Genomic DNA, 20,697 nt, shown 5'->3' with positions numbered 1-20,697 from the left:
GCTGTCACGAGGCTGGGCATGGACGGGTCCCTGTGCTTCCAGAGGGTGGAGCTCGGGCCAATGTGGGGAAGTTGCTGGAAGAGATTTTTTTCTCACACAGCTGTTTTCCATTTTGCAGCAATGGGAGGCCATGAACTGCCACATACTAGTCAGGGGACCTGGAATATTGCCCTTCGGAGCCTTGGTTTCTTTATATCTAAAATATAACAGTGACCCCCATCTTTAGTTGATGTGAGCTTTGAATGAGATTCTTATGCATATAAAGCACAGCTCCAGGCACCAGGTGGGAACTCAGGGGCACTTGCTACTTTTATTCAAGAACTTTGTGGATACTTCCCTGCGACATGAATCATGCCTCAGAAGTCTCTGGGCCTTGTCCGGCCCCCAATTCTCTGCTGTTCTCATGTTCCCCTGAGAAATGATATGGGAGCTGGAGGTGTGAATGTGCCCATCTGAACTTAGTGCCCAAATCAGAGTCAGGCCAGGCTTTGTGCTACACACACTGGGGACTTGGTGGTCTAGTGTTTGGTCCCATCTCAACAGTTCTTCCCCAGAAAAGCTGGGGGTGGAGGGTGGACAGGAGGGGGCTGGAGGAACCAGATACTAGGCCATCCTGATCCTAGCCGGGGACACTCATGAGCCCTTGGCTTAGACCCAACCTTGGTCTCACCCAGTGCCGTGGCCTCCTGTCTCTTTAATGTTATCCTGTGGGGCCATCTTACCCACAATTGAAACGGGGGTGGGGGTGTTCACTTCCAGGGTAATTGAAACTCCTAGCTAAAATTTCAGGAGGTTCAGAGGGTTCTGGGTAATGTACATATTAGAGGGAAATGGTCTGCCATTTTCTAGCCAAATATTGCTTGTTTCTAATACCAAAATGAGGTTAAAAAATAAGAAGCCTAGCAAGGAGGTCTTCATTCCTTTCCTTCCGATCCTTTCCATTCTCTTTGCCGCAGGCTCACCAAAAAACCTGCCCCGAGGAGGGACTCCTCTTAGTAATTACGGGCTCTGAGGGCTCACTATGAGCCAATGTTGGGCTGAGTGTCTTTATATGACTGTCCCAGTTAAGGTCTTCACGTGACCTTTCAATAGTCAGCCCCATTTAATAGGAGAAGAAACAGAGGCGAAGCGACCAGCCCAGGTGGCTGTAGAGGACCCAGGTGGTCTGGTTCTAGCCAGGTATACAGTGTACTCTCTACCCAGCCTCTTGAGGGTCCTGCTAAAAAGAAACCCAGGAGAGAAAGGCGCTGCCCGCCCCATACTCACATCATTGAAATGCTTAGTAGTTTTCATGATATAAGGAGTCCTTTCATTCTTTTCCAGTTTCATCCAGCCTTGTCCGAAGAACTCCCTGTGGGAAGGAAAGGGGAGACCCAGGGCGGATGAAGTTAGGTTTACCTTGCTGATTTCATTGCTTCATGATTTATTTGCATTTTGAGGCTGTCATTTCTGGGGCAGCAACTTTCTGCAGAGCCCTGGAGAGGAAGGAACCCCAGCTCTGCCTTGTACCAGCTGTGTGGCTTCAGGCAAGCCTTTCATATCTCAGGACCTCAGTTTCTTCATCTGTAAAATGGGAATAACAACAATACTTTCCCCACAGGGTTACTGTGAGGCTGAAATGAGATAAGGTATGGGAAGGCACATCCTAAACTGTGAAGTGCAGTGGGCACACCAGATTTTATTATGGATCTTGTTTTCTGACAGGGAGAACTCATGGTTTAGTTACTTGGCAGTGGCTGGTCTGTAGACCAGCGGAGATGGAAGGCACCAAAAAAGGCCAAATTAAAGGATAAGGGAGACTGCAAGCCAAGCTGTCAGCATGTTCCAGTAATGGTGACCTCATGGGAAGCCACAGACTGCCCAGGCTCCTGATTTGACAGTGATTGGGAGTGGCACTGGGACAGGAGGGTCCAAAGTGAGCTGAACTGTGTTTGAAAACATATCCTGCTTCTCCTCGCAGAGGGAGCATATCTGGAATAATGACTATTTCTACGTCCAGGAGATGTGGCAGGTTTCCAAAACGTTTACGCTCCCCATTTAGGTGGGGCAGCAGTCATGTCGGTGACAGCTGCGTGAGTGCCATGTGAGACAGAGGCCAAAAGTCCTACAATGATCATAGCCTCAGACCTGGCGATTTCAATTTTGGGAAACTATTCTGGGACAATTGTCAGAAATTCAGAGAAATATTTGGTTACAAGGATGTTTACCTCTGCTTTAAATGTAAAAGTGAAAACAGAAAACAACCTCATGACTTAATGCACTGTTAGGGAATATTGTGCACTTATTTAAAAATGTTTGTAAATTTTGGTATATTGTTAGATGAGGAAAGAGGGATACAAAATTATTTAAGGAGTGTAATCATAATGAACACCAGGGGCGACTAACTACAGGCCAAAGCTGGTAACACCAGGCCTGCAGGCTTCTTCAAAGTCCAGAGCTGTCCCCAGAGTCTGCTCCTGGGGATTATGCAGGCACACACACATGCACACATACTCTCATCCTGTGTGCACATTTTCTCACGTGTACATGTGTGCACATACATGAACACATACTCTTTCTAGAACTCCAGAATAAGAGATCTGAGTTAGACATGCTTCTGGGAAAGCGTGTGTGTTGTGTGCCCGCGTACATGTGTGCAACTGATAGGTAAGGAGGGAACTTGGGGACAGGAGCAGGAACAGGGCTTCTCCCTCATCCATGCAGACCCATGCATCTTTGCTTCAGGCTGTGGTGAATCCACGCAGCTCTGGAAGTCTGCAGCACATGCTCAGGGACGCTGCTGAAGATGGCGCCTGTGAAAGAGGAGGAAGGAGGGGTCTGGTGCCTGCACCACTTACTCATAAGGAATCCTCTTGAAGACCAGGTGGTCCAGCAGGGTCAGCTGCTCAGCGATCTCCAGGGCTGAGTGGTTTTCAAAGGGCTCAGCCTTCACACCTTCAGCCTGAGGAGAGCAAGGTCTTGAGTCAGGCCCACGAGGGACACCTCCTGCCTTTCTGGCCACTTTGCTGAGGGACTATCCACCTTGATTCTGGTGGGTGGGTGGATGGGGCATGACTGGGGTATGATGATGAGAGATGGAGGAAAGGGGGTGGGGGGGCCAAGCCCTTCTGCTTGTCGCTCATCCCGCAAGGGAGCTACTCCACCCCAGCATGAGACTGAGAGGCTTCTAGAGGTTAGGACCGGCCCACGTTGCTCAGTGGAAAAGGCTGACTGGGACGGGAGTCCAGGTTGTCTGATGCCAGGCTGTGACTGGTCACTTTCTTCAGGTTCCGTCTGGGTTCACAACTGACTCAATACAATTTCCTTTTGAAATTCTGCTGTGGTTTGAACATCTCCCCCCTCCAAAGCTCAGGTTGGAACTTAATCCCCAATACGGTATTTGAAAGATGGGGCCTTTAAGAGGTGACTGGATCGTTAAGGGCTGTGACCTCACGAATGGATGGATCCATTCATCGATTAATGGGTTGATGGTTTAATGGGTTATCAGGGAGCAGACTGAGAGGAAGAAAGCACGTGGAAATATGCTCCTGATCAGCCCTCGCCATGTCATGCCGTGTCCCCATGGGGCTGTGGAGAGACTCCACCGGGAAGAAGGCCCTCACCAGATGCACCCTCTTGACCTTGGACTTCCCAGTCTTCAAAACTGTAACAAGTTAATTCTGTTTCTTTATAAATTGCCTGGGTTCAGGTATTCTATTATAAGCAACAGAAAATGGACTATTACAAATTCACTAGCAGCTGTGTACTCCCAGGTGTGACTCATTCCCCGGACAGTGCTCCCATCCTGGGCCAGAAGACAGCTGTCTGGCCTTAGCCTTGGGTTATTGTATCTGGCTCCCAGGAGCCCCCTGTGGACACCACCTTTAAGGTTGTCCACCACCTGGGTCCTTGGCCAGAGGAAATTCTCAGGGAAAAATGAGGCATGGGACAGCGGTGCCCACAGCATGGATTAGATAAGAGGTGGGCAGGGGAAACCTGTGTGCCTGCAGACAAATGAAGGTCTGCTGGATCCGGGAGGGACTGGAGGAAGGTGCAGAAAGAGGGGCAGGGAGGGACAACTGTGCTGGCCTTGGGAGGAGCCTGTGTCCACTGAGGGATGAGTCAGGAACCAGAATTTTACCATCCCACCGCACCTCAACATTCCAGGGCCGACTGGGTCATCCAGGAGGAGAAGGGCCAGTCCATCAGGCAGCAGTGGCTCACAGAGGACATTACCTTGTGCCGCTCATGACTTCTTTTTTTTTTTTTGCTGGCCACTATGGGGATCTGACCTTGACCTTGGCGTTATAACACTGTGCTCTAACCAATTGAGCTAAGCAGCCAGCCTGACTTCTGCTTTCTTATGTTCACTCTACCCTGCCCAGAAGTCCCAGTGGGCTGGGCTGAACACCCAAAAGCAGCAAGGGAGGTGAGGTCTACCCATGTCAAGGGAACAAGCTGTCCTTCCTGAGCTAAGTGTCTCCCTCCCTAGACACTGGAGATATAAAGACCAGAAAACATAGTCCCTGACTTCAGGGAGCTCAGGGTAAAGGGTTCCAGGTCATTTGTAGGAAAACAGCGCGCGCGCGCGTGTGTGTGTGTGTGTGTGTTGGGGGGTGTCAGTGAACTTTTCCTGGATGCAGGATCTTGGGTGTGGGGGGTGCCTTCGTGGGAGATGCCTTCAGGGATGATGAGTTCTCAGGAAGGGAGAGGGGACATGGGGATGAGAGAAGCAGGGGTCACTGAGATGCCATGTTTCAGGGTAAGGGTCCTGGGGAGGGGCTCTCCTGTGTGCGCTCACAGGGAGGGAGCCCCCAGCCTCTGAAGCAGCTGAATGAAAAGCTACAGGCGGGCAGCTCAGCCATATGCACTACTGAGAGTCCTGCCCTGGTGTCCTGGGGCTGGGCCTGGGACGGCTGAACTGTCAGGGTAAAGGGTGAGTCCAGGGAGCTGGGGTGGGGTATGGCCAAAAGAAGGCATGCTGAGCAAGCAGGGGCAGGCAGCTCCTTCTGTTCCCTTTTGGTGTGGCCTGGAAGCAGAGGCCAGGACCGACAACTGTCTCCACCTTTCACAGTACTTGTGAAAAGCCTCACGGCAAGAAGCCTTTCTGCTCTCCTCTCTGCCCCATCAGGGCCTCCTCCAAACTGGATCTTCCCAGACAGAAGTTCAGTGGATCTTTGTTCGGGGCCAGAGGGGTGGGGGGTAGCTCAGTGGCCTTTTCTTCTGGAACAGCCTCAAGCCGTTCACAGAGGAACAAGGGGCCCTCGTGCTCTTGAGGGGTAAACCTTCCAGTCAGGCCCTCATTGGGAAACAGAGTGCGCCGCTCCCTGCAGGGGAGGTGCTGAGTGGAGCCCTTCTCTCTCAGGGTTTACCCGGCATTCTGCCCCCAAAGAGCCAGTCTAGAGGAAGGAGTGTCCAGGCATAACCAACCCCCTGCCCAGGGGCATCAGCCCTGCAGTGCTGCTGGCAGAGGGCAGGGGTGTGGGCAGGGTGCTTGCTGCTCCATGGGTGACCTCACCAGCTGCAGGAATCAGGAGGGAAGGGGAGCAGGGGTCCACAACCCAGGGTCCCAAGTCCTCACACTGGCTACTTTTAACAGACCAGACGCCACTCAGCCAGCATGGAGCTGAGCCAGCTTGGAACAATCTCCACCTCTGGTAGGACAAAGTGAGTCTGTCTGGAGCCTCCCTGGCTGCCAGGATGCAGGGACTGAGGGCTCTGGGGTGGCTTGTGATGGCATTGTGGGGAAAAGTGGGCCCGAGCCAGGCACTGAAGTATGCTTGACCGTCTTCCCCCTTACACTGTGTGGAAAGCCACTGTTAGTGCACACTCCTTTGTGGAGAACACAGCTTCTCTCCCTGGGGTCCCCCATTTTGGGGCAGGTAGTGAGCTGCTTTTCTGCTTGCTTTGGAGCCAGCTGGGCCTGGTGTGAACACCAGCTCTCACCACTGCCACTGACCATGACCTTGAGTGGGCTACTGAAGTGCCCTGTGCCTCAGTGGCCTCATCTATCAGATGGGGACAATGATATAAACTTGTAGCACTGTTGGTAAAAGTACCTCGAGTCTTTAAGAGTCTAGCACAGTGCGGGCTACCAGAAGCTGGAAGAGGCAAGGAAGGGTCCTCCCATAGAGCCTTCAAAGGGGCACGGCCCCACCAACATCTTAATTTCAGACTTCTGGCCTCCAGAACTGTGAGAGAATACATTTCTGTTGTTTTAAGTCACCCAGTTTGTGGCACTTTGTCACAGCAGCCACAGGTGGTGATGGTGCCCAGTGAGGGGCTCCTGGGGTGGGGAGGGAGGGGAAGGACATCCCTGGAGAGTGAGTGGGAGGGAAGGTCCAGCTCACCATCTGTGTTATCTCCTCCAGCGTGATCTGGTTGTCACCCGGGTCCTCCTGGGTCAGAGTCCTAGGGATGAGAAGGCACAGTGAGCTGGCACCTCAGCTCCCGGGCAGCCCTTCCCCAGCCCAGCCAGACAGACTGCTCTGCAGTCTCCTGCGCTCACTTGCATGCCTCTCTGTCCTTGTTCATGCCATTCCCTTTGCCAGGAGTCCCCTTCCCCTTTCCTCCTCACTGACTTTTTCCTGATGGGCCTGATCCTCCTCTGGGTGAAGTCCTCTCCTGGGGCTCAGCTTCTGGGCTTCCTGCATCTTGCTGTGGCCACATATGTGCTTGGCCCCCAGGAGACCCAGAAGGGAGCCCTTGAGGGCAGGGCTGTGTCTGATTTATTCCTGCAGCTCTGGCACCAGCATGGGGCTGGGCACACAGCAGGAACTCCTACATGCATTAGAACTATAGAAAGCATGAGGGGAAAGGAGCTGCAGGCCTGTAGGACCAGAGCAGATGGAGGGGATGGGGAGCCTCCCATACAGATGCCGCTCCAGCCTGGCCTGGGAGGCACAGAGCAGGGGAGGCAGCAGCATGGTGGCCCAGTGGGGAAGGAGGTGGCTGAGTAGAGTAGTGGGGGTACCCGGCAGTGGTGGACACAGGGGTGGACACACTCACTCTGACAGGCTCAGAGCTGCAGCTGGTGAGCACTGGGGAGCAGTGGAGGAGGCTCGAGAGCCAGCTGGGGATGTATGGGGGACAGTCAGGGGGTGAAGGCCCAAGCTGGAGGCAGTCACATTCCAGGCATCAGCCTGGCAGAAGGCATTGTCATGTATACTTTTAGCTGAGGAAACAGAGGCACAGAGAAATGTCTCACCTGAGGCCCTGCTGCAGGAGCACAGTGGGCTACCATTCAAATGTGGCTGCCTAGGGCCGAGCCCGTGGCGCACTCGGGAGAGTGCGGCGCTGAGGGTGCAGCAGCGCTCCCGCCGCGAGTTCAGATCCTATATAGGGATGACCGGTGCACTCACAGCACTCACTGGCTGAGCGCGGTGCGGCCGGTCTCAAAAAGGACAAAAAAAAAAAAAAAAAAAAAAAAAAAAAAACTCAAATGTGGCTGCCTAGCTCCAAAGCCTGCCCTTCCCACTGTGCTCCAGCAGGCAGCACCCAGGACAAACTGCCTTGCCTGTGATGGCCTGGAGCTCAGCACACTCCCATGGGCCTCCCTGAGAAGGGCCTGGGGGCTAGCTGCATGCACATGTGCATATGTGTGCAGGGGGTGGGTACTGAAGACAAGGGAGGCCTGAAAGAGATTCTAGGATGTGAGCCTGAGAGAAGGATGGCCTCTGGAAAGGAAGTGCCCAGGCTGGTTGGGGAGGGAGGCTGGAGACTTTGGTCATAGGCAGGAAGTGCCTCAGCAGGACTTGGTGGAAAGTTTGGGGCAGAGGCAATGGCTGGGAAGCAGAGAGGGGTGGCTGGAGTGAGCCAGAAGGTGAGGAGGACAGGCCTGACTCCGAGCCCTCACACCAGGCTGGGCTGGGAGAGGACAGCCTGAGTTGGCAGGCAGACTGCGGGCCTGCATCCAACACCCACTGAGCAACCTGCAGAAGCAACACTCATGATCTCACCCAGCCTCACCACAGCCCTCAAAGTGGGTATTATTTGCCCACTTTACAGAGGAGAAAAATGAGGCTCAGAGAAGGCTTGCCCGTCACATAGGGAGTCACCAGCTGAGCCAGCTTAGACACGCAGCTGCCTAAGCCCTGATAGTCTGGGAGGAGAAACAAGCACAGGCTTGGGGACAATATAATTGAATTCAATTCAACAGACACTCCCTAGGCACAAGGTCTTACCAGTGCTGTCTAACAAAACGCTCAGCAATGACTGCAATGTTCTGCATCTGTGCTGTCCAGTACAGGGGCCAGTGGCCACATGTGGTCCACGGGGCTGATGAGCTGAGTTTTAAATTGTATTCAATTTTAATTAACTAAGAGTTAAGTTGCCCTATGTAGCAAGTGCCTACCACACTGGATGGCACAAGCTAGACAGATGTTAGTGGCTGTGGATATACATGGAAAAGTGGGTGTGGTTCTTGCCTCAAGAAGATCAAGGTCTAGTAGGGGGTGAGGAAAAGAGAGGGAAAGACAGATGGACTATCCATTCCTGAGCCTGGCAGCAGAAGGGGAGTGCACAGCCCCAGGTGGCTCAGGGCTCCAGGCTCACCTCTACCCCAGCACACCTTCTGCCTAGGGTTGTCCTCCTGCCTGACAAGGGCCCTCCTCACCTCCCTGGCCCCTGGCCAGCCCGTGTGGGGGCAGACGGCAGGCCCCTGTCCCAGCAGGCGGTCCTGGGCTGGGGCCAGGTGCTGCCCTTACCTGATGATGTTGGCTGCTGCCTTCCGCTCCTGGGTCAGCAGCTCTGGGTCGTGCATGACCTCCTCCAGGAAGCTGATCACCTTGCATTTGAGCTCGTCGTTGGTCTCAAAGTCCTGCCGGGAAGATGTGATGTGTGGCTCTGGCTACTGTTTTTGAACTGCACTGCACTCTTTCCTTTTTGTTGGCTGCGTGGCAGGGCACATGCAGGGCCTAGAGGCTCTTAGGTAAAGGTTCCAGGCAAGAGCAAGGACCATCCCTCAGCAGCTGCACCCCTAGGCCTGGAAGGCACAAACCCAACTGCACGTTTGCTGCAGACATGTGGAGAGACAGAGGCCCCCCGCCCCCTTGAATGTCCTTGGTTCTCTCCTAGGGGATCTGAGCAGGTCCTTCTGAGAACACTGGGCAGCACCTTGGCTCCCTCCCTCCTGCTATCCCATGGTTGGCCACCTGCTCACTCTGCCAGCAACAGCTTGGGGAGGGCAGCTGCTTCCTGGGGGCCCACTGATGCCCAGCAGCCTGCTGGGGAGGGGTCCCACCCACCTGAGAGTGCTTGGAGACCCAGTGGCGGAGCACGTTCAGGACGCGGTTGGTGGCTGCTCTGCGGATCACAAACTCCTTGTCTCCATTCCTCTGGTCAGGGGGAAACCCTGGCAGTGGGCATGGCAGAGGGAAGAGAGGATATATGAGGACAAGAACCAGAGCTCGGCTCTAGTCTGGATTCAAATCCCCAAAGTGGTTGAGCAGGGGCTGCTCCTCATGGCCGCTGGGCACCAGGGCTATGGCTAGGTAGGGGGACAGAAAATATTTAACCACTAGGTGCTGACCAGTAATACAGATGCCACCATTTCTTTTTTTTTTTTGTCTTTTTCCGTGTCCGGCAATGGATCGCAACCCTCAGTGTTGCCCCCGTACCGGACCAGGGACCGGCAACGGGATTGCAACCCTCGGCGCTGCCCCCGCGCCTCGCTCAGCCAGTGAGCGGGAACCGGTCTGTATGTGGGATCCGAACCCTCGGGCGGGAGCGCCACCGCGCTTCCCAAGCGGTGCACTATCCAGTGCGCCACCGGGCCGGCCAGATGCCACCATTTCTCAGTGGACACAGTCCATAGACACCCAGCCTCCATCAGACCTTTCTGTCTTTCAGGGGCTGCTGGAAGATTCAAGCAGCCTCCTAAGATGGGGGCTCTCGGGGCCCCCACTCCAGCCCCTGGCAGGACTGATGCTGTGGAAGTGAGAGGCAGAAGGATGGGGGTGGCAGAGGCTCTCAGGGCCAAGTAACAAAGGGGGATAGGTGGGGAGGAAGGGCCCCAGGCAAGAGGGTCAGCGCTGGCAAAGGCCTGCGGGAAGAAAACTTGGGGACTGGGGTGGGTGGCAATCAGTTTGAAGTGGATAGATTGTGGGGTGCATGGGCGATGGCTAGAGATAACACCGCCTCCCTAGGGCATGCCAGGAGTAGCAGCCTGGATTCTATGCCAATGGCAATGTCAGGGGAGGGGAGGGTGCGGGGCAGGCTGTGGCCTAGACACACAGTGGCCCGGGCTCCAGGTATGGGGTTGAGGCCCTGGCTGTGTGCAGAGAGGTGGGGGCTGTGACCCAGCACCTCCCTCAGTGGAAGGGGTGCTGAAAGTCAGAATGGCGTGGGAAGCCTGGCAGTGGTGAGTGGGACTCATCGGTTGAAGCAGATAGCCCTCCGAGGGTGGTGCTGTTGACAGGCCCCACCTGCGCCATCAGCAGTCAGTGTTAAACATCCAAAGTGGGGCAAGTCCCTGGGGCCCCGGCTGCCATCACCTGCCACGGGCCCAACAGAGGGAACTGACCTCAGGGAGGACCCGTGAGTGAGGACCACCCCGCATGCACCTGCGCTGGCTAAGGACATCCTCCGGTACTTCTCCTTGTTTGGGGTGCCCTCGTTGGCTCCCGCGGTTGCTATGGCAAAGGCGGAGGCGGCTGACAGGGCGCTGCGGTTGTTGTCCAGTTCACGACAGGAGGTCATCACGACTCCATTGTTGTAGGAAAAGAGTGGGAACTCTGTGGAGGACGAAAGCAACCCTTAGCCGTTCCTGGTCTCAGCCCCTCAGGCTGTTAGAGAACCAGGGGCCCAGGACTGGAAGAGCCTTGCGGGTGGGCAGGCTCTGTCCTCACGGAGCCAGGCTTGTCAGGTGGTGCTGGGTCTGGGGTCTGTTCCCCTGTAAAAGTTTTCCGGGGAGAGTCACACCATGACTGTCATGCCAGGGGTGTCCCAGGGAAGGCCCGGCCACCCTCCTGCTTGTGAAGAAGGCTCGCCAATCACCCCTTCCATCTCTCTGTGGCTCCCAACCCCTTCACCTCTCAGGCCAGCTGGGCACAGGCCTGCTCGAGGGCATCATGTTCCCTCGCCCTCTCAGTCTACGTGGAACTAACGCACAACCTGTCCAGTGTCTGCATCCACAATTCTTACTGACAGGCTCATGGGCGTGGTAGGGTGGAGAGAGCACTTTGCGTAGAGTCCCTCACGTGGGTTGAAATTCTCCCCCACCCCTTATTAACTGTGTGACTGTGTGGCCTTGGATAAGTTACTTAACCTCTCTGAGTCTCAGTAATCCCCTCTGGATAACAGGGATAATACCTACTTCAAAAGTTGGATGTAAAGATTAAAGGAGATGACGCAGATGAAAGTACTTTGTATTGAGTGAGAAACTTTATAAATGCCATGGAATATCATTGCTAATTATAACAATTTTTTTTTTTTTTAGTAGTAATAGTAGTAGAAATCTTTAGCTTCATCTTCTAAGTCTCTGGAAAGCAATCCATACTCCGGACAAAGTTTCAGTACTTATGCTGTGAAGAGCAAATGCTTTACCTTAAAGCCTCAAAGCTTATTTCTGCAATGTGGCTCTCCATGAGATGTGTTTTTGTGTACCCGAGAAGCTGAGGCATGGCTGCAGTGTGACCAGGCAGCTCCTCTCTAGAGCTAGGTGACCCCGTTATTTATTGGGTTTCTTCCGAAGGCCTGGATAGTTGGGAGTTCGGGATTCAGGCTGCCCCTCGCGTGCTGGCGCAGGGACCTGGAGAAGGCAGCGTGAGGACGGGCTGCCCTGGGAGGTGAGGCCCCCGAGCTCTCCCCGCACCCTTGGGCATTTCAGGTCTCCTGTGCGTGGGGAGATGCCATATGGGAACTGGAGAAAAGAGGTGGCTCTTGTGGGGACCCTACAGGATCATGAGTTTGAGACTTCTGGTGGGCAACATCACGACCTCTTGGAGTCTTTTTCTGTATTTGAAAAATGGGCATATCCTGGCCTCTCTACAAGGTTAAGATGAGGGCCCAGCATAGAGCCTGGCACGCAGGGGCTCAGGGCACACCTTCTGAATCGGGCTCTTCCATGAATGAGCCCTAGATGCTGGGCCTCCCTGCCCACCTGCATTGCGTGGGTTAAACACAGTCTTGTCTGCAGTCAGGGAGGGACTTGACGGAGCTGAAGAGGGATCTACCCAGCCAGGGTTCCAAACCCTGCCCCGGGGCTATGAAATACCAGGTAGTCACTGCCCTCAGGAGTCACTCATAAAACATGGGGATGACACCCACTCCCTCGCCTGCACTCAGCTTGACCTCCTGCCCTCTCCCAACCTGGGAGTCTATTTGTGCTATTGTACCTGAAGAATTTTTGCTTTTGACTGATTTCGGCGTTGTTGGAGATTTGGTTGGTGATGTCTCAGTATCACCATCGTCACTCTGGTTCTGATCGATATCTGACTCTTCTCTCATAGAGACTTCTGAGCCTGGGAGAAAAGAAAGAAAGACTTTTACTTTCTCAAATATTCATTCATTTAAAAATTCATGTGTACAATTTATTGAAGCAAAACAGTAAACTTGGGGATATACTGGATAAAGAAACAGCTTTAGCTGCCACAGGATTTACCAGAACTTTTCACATGCTAATGGGCTTTGTGAATCTTTGGGGTGGTTTTTGCTCTACCAGAACTTCTCAAACTATAATGGACACACCTGGAGGTCTTGTTGGAAAGCAGATCTTGGGTTGGGCCTGAGGTCTGCCTTTTTAACAAACTCCAGGTGATGCCCATGTGGCTGGTCCATGGACCACATTTTGAGTAGCAAGGTCCCCCCTTTTTTTTGTGAAGCATCTTGAGTAGGGTGGCTGTCTCCCCTGACTGTCCCAGGTCAGTCCTGCTTTATGCCTGTTCTACCATTCCCCTACTCCTGGTGTGGGCAATGAATTACAGAGTCTCCCTAATTTTGGGAGACTCATGGTCTACACATTTCGGGAAAACTTATGAATTACATTAAAAGTCCATCTCTGGAGTGGTAAGGTCTTGGTCAAAAACTCTTAACTGCTCTGGGCCTCAGTTTCCCCAACTTGCAAGTGAGTAAAGTTATACCTGACCTTTTTGAAAATCCAAAGCCATAAGTCTTCTCTTTAGAAAAGAATGTATACACACACATACACATACACACACAGTTCGGCACACAAGTAGGTTCATGGGCTCCTGGATCACCAGTCAAGAAGGCCAGTACCAGATGACTTCTCAGGACTGTCTTGAGCTACATTTCAGACTGTGACAGTGTGCACTCACTGTAAGTTTATGTTGGATGGAATTCTGGGCTTCCCACTGCTGCCCCTCCAGGGATCCTGTACTTTGCACCTGCAGGATTGCATTTGGGGCTCTCTGGCAGGCTGCTACCTTCTTTACTGACTTTCGCTGTGCATTTCACCCACTTACTGTATGTGCCACAGTAAATGTTACTTGGTGATGGAGCCTTGTGGGGGCTTTACCCCTGCCCAGCTGTGCCCTTTGCTGGGATGCCCTCTGCCTTCCCTCTTAACTCAGAGGAGAAAAATCTGGACCATCTTCAAAGTCTTTTTCAAAGGCCTCCTGCTCAAAGCCTGGGGCTTCTGGCCAGCCCAGGCTGGTATGTGTGTGCGCGTGTGTGTGCATGTGTGCATGAACTAACCAAGACGATGCTGATGGGACCCAGGATGTGGCCTGATGTGATCTAAGACAGGACCAGACCTGCCTTCTAGAATGCTCAGGAGAAGCTCTGAGGATAGGGAGGAACCAGCCTGCCATAGCACCACCTCCAGTTACTGTCCCACAACTTGCGTTCCAGGTATGCTGAGCTTCAAGCTGTTCCCTGAACCCACAATGCTTTTCCTCGCTCCCCAGTCATTTGCATTGCACACCTACTGCCTAAAATACAACTTGCGTTCCAGGTATGCTGAGCTTCAAGCTGTTCCCTGAACCCACAATGCTTTTCCTTGCTCCCCAGTCATTTGCATTGCACACCTACTGCCTAAAATGTTCTCCCTTCCTCTTGGTAGAAATCTAGATCTACCGGGTCCTCCAGGAAGCCTTCTTTGACTCCCCTGACAGTGTCCCCACCTCCTCATCTGTGCCCCTTGAGCATCCCTCTAACACAACATGTATCAGGTATCCACACTTCAGCATCCGGTCTGGGTCCTCAGCCGGACTGAATCCCCGAGAGCAGGAGCTGGGTCTGACAACCTCTTCTCTCCCAGGTCCTGAACGGAGTCTGGCCTAGGACATGTCCACTGCAGACATGGATGAATACAGGGATGCAGATGACACTGTCATCAGGGCAGGGGGATGCTTTACCTGCTCATGACAGGAGCTGACACTCATTTGAAGTGTGGCTAGCCTGGGAATTTCTGCATTCTCACCCTGGCAGCCTGGGCTCCCATGTATGCTACCTGTCTGCACTGCCCAGACCGCACTGCCGCCATGCCTTCCCCTGCTGCATCGTGGGAGCACCCGGGGGCAGCCCGAGGCCTCACTGGGCTGAGCCAGGGTTGGGTACATCCACACACCCACTCACTCTGCTTGCTGAGTGCCGAGTGCTCTTCAGGCTTCTCAGGAGTCGAATCACTCTCATCTGGAATCTTGTTGGCGAAGCTGCTGGACACGTAGAGCTTGCTGGTGTCCAGCGTGGCTTTGCTGAAGGGGGACATGACCGAGTACATGCTGGTGTAGCCATTGGAGTTGCAGCTGAGTGCCGCCAGGTCCAGGGCCTTGCCACCCGTGATGATGGGGATGTTCAGGGACAGCTTCCGCCGGCGGCTTGGCGATGACGTCTTGGTGATGGACAGGGGTGGTGGTGAGGAGAACTTGCGGGTGGCACGTGGGGACTTGGGGGGTTCGCCGTATAGCAGCTTATTGTTCTGGCCACTGGCAAACAGGAGTTCCAGCGACCTGCAGGGAGGCCAGGGAATGAAAACTATGGTCAGCATATGCCTGCCAGTCCAGGACTGGCGCCCCATCTCCAGTGGGGCGCAGGGAGGACCAAGGCTCCCTCATTCTCATAATCCCCAAATCCCAGGGCTGATCCTCTGAGCAGTGACCATGCGATTAAATGGCCTGGGGCCAAGTATCTATAAAGGTAAGTGTCCTGCTCTCGATGGTTTGGGCAGAAGATGTGGGGCTTTCATGGTGGGGGTGGGTCTATCTGATGCTCCCTCCTCCACCTCCCTCCGGTCAGCAGCGGTGTCTGGCCTGAGGTGCTAAACATCCCCTGAACTCCCGGCTTCCACGAACGCTCCCTCCCTCCCACACGAGGGTGTGTGTCACCTACGGGGGCTGACCTCATCCTTACAGAGGTCCCGCGGGATGGATTACGGATGAGGAAGCTGCGGCTCAGACACAGGAAATGACTCACCCGATGCCGCCCGCTCTGACCCAATGTTCTTGCACCCCACTGAGGCCCTCGAGCGAGCGGCCTTACATGCAAACTTGGGGGGAGGCAGGAAGCTAAAAGTGGGGTATCCAGCAATCCTGGTCATGCCTTACCACCTTCACAATAGGCCCCCCACCTCAGGCCAGGCTGGAAACAGGTGACACAGCCATAATAACGCAAACAAGAGCTTGCTGCTGCGAATGTGTCTGCTCCATGTGACGCACAGGACAGGGCTCATCTCTCAACCCTCACCAATGCCCCAGGCGGTGGGTGCTCTTATCCCCATGTCACAGACCGGGAACTGAGGCTCAGGGAGGCTATGTGACTTGGCCAAGGCCACAGAGCTGAGAGCTGGACCTGAATCTGCCTTTTCCACCGAGGACACTGCTGCTGGGAAAGGAAGGGTGGGCTGCTGGGCCCTGGGGATGATCTTAATCAGTTCTCACGTATGAATCTGTCCCGGATGGGATAGTTTCTCCTGTTTTCTCAGGGCCCTGGGATTACACAAATTCCAGAAGTTCAGGGCAGAAAGGCCAGACCCGCCCTGCCCTGATGAGGCCTGAGGTGGTGGTGGGGGAGGCCTGGGCGGGGAGTTGTATCCAGGTGGCTGGCTTGCTCTGGCGGTGGAGGGATGTGGTGGGGCAGGGATGGTCAGAGCTCCAGCCTCCTGGCCCCTCCTCCTGTTGTCTTGGGCTTGTATTTGGAACCAGCCTTGCCCCCCAGCAGCACTGGGGCATAGGTGTGACCTAGGAACTCTGCTCCAGGCAGCCCTAGGGCTGAGGCTCTGGCCCCACATCTCGCCTGGGGTGTGGGGGAACATTTAGAAGGACCCTGAGCCTCTGAGGTTTGGGATGGGTTGTCCACAACAGGGATCTGGTAGGTGGTCTCTCAGAAAAGGAAAGCACCTGCTTGCCCTTCCCGTTCCCGACTACATCCCTCCCAGGCCAGATCCCTGGACATGCCCTACCACTGGGCAGCCTTGGCCAAGTCCTTCATTGCTCTGTGCCTTACTCCCCCTCTGCTAAATGATGGTTAGTAACCACTTTCCTTATGCACCTCAGACTGGGCTGCAGGCAGGGCCTTGCTTGATTTGACACTGGCTCCCCATGCCTGGTTTGGCACTACCCTTGGCTGGTAGCCATTTGGTGAGATGGGGTAGAAGTTTCTGTTAAATGAAGATTCTGGGTGCCCATGAGTTGGGCTGATGGTTTATCTGTCAGCAAAGTTCGACTAACTTTGAAGTTCCAAGGCTAGCCCCTTGGGCTGGGCTGGCCTTGTGCTGCGGTCTAGCACTGACCTGTGCCTGCCCTTAGCATTCTCACCTGGCAGGGACCCTGGGTTTACAGTGGTCCCGCCAGGCCCCTCGAGGCTTGGCCAGGGGGTGGGCACTTGAACACTGGGTGGAGCAGGGTAGTGAGGAGGAAAGGAGGGAGGGGAAAAGAAAATAAGGGCCACTCCACCCTGCCTGTCACCCAGACTCACAGACCAGGCCCTGAGCTCAAGTCCCCACTTGCAACAGACCTCTAGGGTCTCTTGGCCTTTCTGGGCCCCAGCTGGTCAGTGGCAGAGCTGAGCTGTGATGATGCGGATTGGAAAGATGGCCTCAAAGCCAAGGCTAAGGTGGCTTGCACTTCTTATGTTTGCCACCCCACGTGTGCCGGAAAGGGCTCTTTTCTCCGCAGAGCAGGATGTGGTCTAAGCAGAGCAGAATTAGGATTCCTTTCTCCTTTCCTTTCTTTCTTCCTCCCTCTCTCTCTCCTTCTTTGCTCCCTCCCCTTCTCCTTTCTTTCCTTTTTTCTTCCTTTCTTAAACGGGGAAAGAGAGGAAGCACTGTCCTTTGGTGAGTCATGGGACCCTATGCTTCCAGGATGGGGCTAAGAGGTGAGAGCCAGGAGGAGAGAGCGATGTGTGCCCCCTGAAACTCTACCCCCCAGGAAAGGGCAGGTGGAGCAGAAGCATCAGGCAGAGAGCCCTCCCTCGCCTCTCTGCAGAGGGCTGGCTTGGTTCCTGGGGGGGTGGGGGCGGAGCATGGTATATGTCCCACAGCACCCCACTCAGGTTACAATCTCTCCTCCAGGGGCTTCCCAGGCCATCCCCGAAGCAGAGCTCAGTTTCCCTCCCAGGCCTGGAAGATGTGGCTACAGGCGGAGGAGGGGGCCTCTGGCCACCTGGCAGGGATGGCGCTGATGGGCTTCTTGTAGATGGTGATGAGCTTGTCCAGGACCACGACGGCAGTGGTGAAGACGCGGTAGGAATGCAGGAAGGTGTTGAGGAAGTCGATGCTCAGGAAGCGCAGGTCCGTCAGCCTCTCCAGCAGCCGCTCCACGCTGGCGTACCGGATCTGCAGCACTTTGCAGGAGTTCATGGTTTTGCTGAAGCGAATGTCAACGTCATCGCAATATAAGGAGGCATCGGACCTGAGGAGAGAGGAAGGACGCAGAGATGAGTTGGGTCTGAAGTTGTCTGAGCCCACGGCTGTGTCTCCTGCCTGGCCGCGAGCTTCCCGAGGGCTGGGCCACGGCCACCTCACCACTGTCTCCCCCACGCACCAACCACCAACGATGGTCTATGAAGAGGACAAGGACAGCTTTAGAAGGACGACACTGAAGAAGACTGCAACTTCTTTTCCCCAACATCCTAAAATCCTTACACCATAAAACCCTAGAAATACTGGAAAAATATTCCAAACAGACAAAAAAAAAGTGTTGCTGAGTTCACAAGATGCACAGGAACTCTATTCACACAAAAATGTGTACATGAATGCTTAGAGCAGCGTCATCGATGAGGATGAAATCTGGCTCTGCGACGGCTGTTCATTATGAAATTCCAGGCCTGTGCCAAGGCGGGTGGACTGCTCAGCAGTCGTCTCTTCAACCTCCTTAGCCTTTGCAGGGGGAGGTCATCCCTTCCATGACCACTTTGGCTGCCTGTTAAGATTTAGGGTCAGTCTTCAGCCAGCAGTGGACCAGCTGGACTTCAGGTATTTGCCTGAAAATGAAAAAACCCTCAGGGTTGGGCGGGTATCCTGGGTTGTATCTTTCACCCTTGACCAGGTGATGGCTGCATAGGGTGGGAATCTGAGCCAGCCAGACCAATCTGAGTCCTTCTCTGGGGCTTTCCAAATTGGATCTGGTAGCAGCAAGTCCCATTCCTCTCGGGCTGCCAAGATGTGAGGACAGGTTTCTAGTGCCATCAGCCAGGCCACAGGGGTCTGAGCCAGGTCTAAACTTCCACAGGTCTTTCTCTCCATGGTGTATGCCAAATTGGATCTGGTAGCAGCAAGTCCCATTCCTCTCGGGCTGCCAAGATGTGAGGACAGGTCTCTAGTGCCATCAGCCAGGCCACAGGGGTCTGAGCCAGGTCTAAACTTCCACAGGTCTTTCTCTCCATGGTGTATGCGCCCGAGCTCAGCAGCCTCTACTGGGCACGGTGGGAGGCAGCAGCCCTGATGGCTGTTGTGTCCCACAGCACCCTCTGGGGGTTAAACCATGGGGGATGTGTTGTATTGGTCTTTCAGTGGCATCTGCCATGACTTTTGAGCAACTGTGGTTTTTCATTTTCTGAGCACTGTAATCTCTACAATCACGTTTTACTTTTTGTTTTGACTACCGAGATCTTGGAGTCTGGTGCTCACTTCATTTCATTTCCCTCCTTACTTTTGTTTGTCCTCATTCCTCATGTGATGACTGTATTTTATCTGCTTGTTTTTATATGCCTTTAGTAGCTGCATTGAAGCTTTTATGTTCTGGTGGGATGTGATTAGAATAATATATCAATGAACAAATAAATATATGATATTACTGAAAGAATAAGCTTGGAAATCTTATCATAATGAGCTGACAGGGAAAATAATAACTCTAGAGAAACATATTAATTCGGCCCATAAAGGCTGTCATGGCAAGAACAGGGTTAGCATCCATGGTGCAGTGGATAGAAGAGAAGGCCTGGAATCAGAACACGTGGGTCCAAACACCTGCTCTACCCTTGTTTCCTGTGTGTCCTTAGACGAGGGAGTTATTCTCTGGGTCTCAGTTTCCTCATCTATAAAATGGAAATAATAAGATCTCACAAAACTTTTGCAAGGACCTAGAACGGTGCCTGGCATACAGGAGGTAGTGAACGTACGCTAACTCTGAAGGCGCTGGCTCTTCAGAGGGTTCCTCCCACCCAGGGGTGCAGGCTCAGCAGAAGTGAGCAATGAACAGAACCTCTCTTTCATATTGTCCTTCTTAAAGAAACACCCCTGAAATACTGATGCATAAACAAACAACCTTTATTGAATGCCTTCAGTGAGCAGGGTGGTGGGGACTTCTTTTTAGGATGAGAAAAAGATGAAAAAAGCACAGGGCCTATAAAGATACTATAGTTCAAAGACAAATCACTCTGAAGAAACAGAGGAATGCTCCCTTCTAAGTTAGCTGTACTGCAAGACACAGAACATTTTATAAAATTCCTGGTTTATGCTTTTACTGAGACTTGGAAAAATATATATTGCATTTATGGAACCATGTAAAACAACTATGACGAGGGAATAATCTGAGACCAGAAAAGATTTCCTGGTTATGAAAGACAAGATTGTTGAATTGAAGGCTGGAAAGAATGCAGGAAATAGCAGATCAGACACCCAGAAAATCACGAGTGACCTATTAAACAGGTTTGAGAAAGTTTCCTAAAATTCAGGGAAGAATAAAGAGATTAAAATGAGAGGAAATGGAAGCAAAAGGGAATAGATGGAGAGGATCTAGCTAGTTTACAACAAATCTCAAAAGGAAGAAGAGAAGCTGTGGAAAAGCAATAATGAAAGAAAGAACGGGCAGGAGGAAGTGCCTGCAGTTGGAAAGGGCTCCCCCGCAGCATTGCTGATGAGCCGCGCCCAGCCCCCGCCTCCTACCCTGAGCAAGTGTCTCCTACAGGGCTGTGTGCTCTAGAGTGAGAGTTCACCCCTCACACACCAGGGATCCCACACCCCAGGCCTGGCATCTGAATGGTGATCATTAGACCCCTCTGGCAAGGATTTACTTCTAGTACCTTCTCTTCCGACTCCTTCTGCCACTGGAAGGGGTAGGGAAAGTGAGAAAAGCCCCCCTTTCTATAAACCTCCCTTTCCCCCTTTTTCTCTTTTCAAAACCTCAGATCACTGTTGCAGTGCCTCCGGCAACTCCAATATTATATAAACCTATTCTGGACTTTAGCTTTCCTGTCTGTAAAATGGGAGAGTGCTCTAAAGCAGGGGACTGGTAGTAACTGCTTGGGTTTGTGTTGACGATTCTTTCCAGACTCAGCCTAAAAGAGTGCTGTAATCCATTAGAATGTCAGCTGGGGCTGAGG

At 53.4% G+C, this 20,697-nt stretch overlaps 1 pseudogene; it reads right to left on the bottom strand.

Moving 5' to 3' along the window:
* Positions 1-1,014: 1,014 nt before the first annotated feature.
* The window catches only part of LOC103581793, a 25,219-nt pseudogene continuing 5,536 nt past the window's right edge, over positions 1,015-20,697 (bottom strand).

Source organism: Galeopterus variegatus, unplaced genomic scaffold (genome assembly GCF_000696425.1).
Source record: "Galeopterus variegatus unplaced genomic scaffold, G_variegatus-3.0.2 Scaffold13950, whole genome shotgun sequence".
In the NCBI taxonomy this organism is placed as follows: Eukaryota; Metazoa; Chordata; class Mammalia; order Dermoptera; family Cynocephalidae; genus Galeopterus; species Galeopterus variegatus.
The sequence above is the reverse complement of the archived record's forward strand: the minus strand, read 5'-3'. Positions and strand labels throughout refer to the sequence as shown.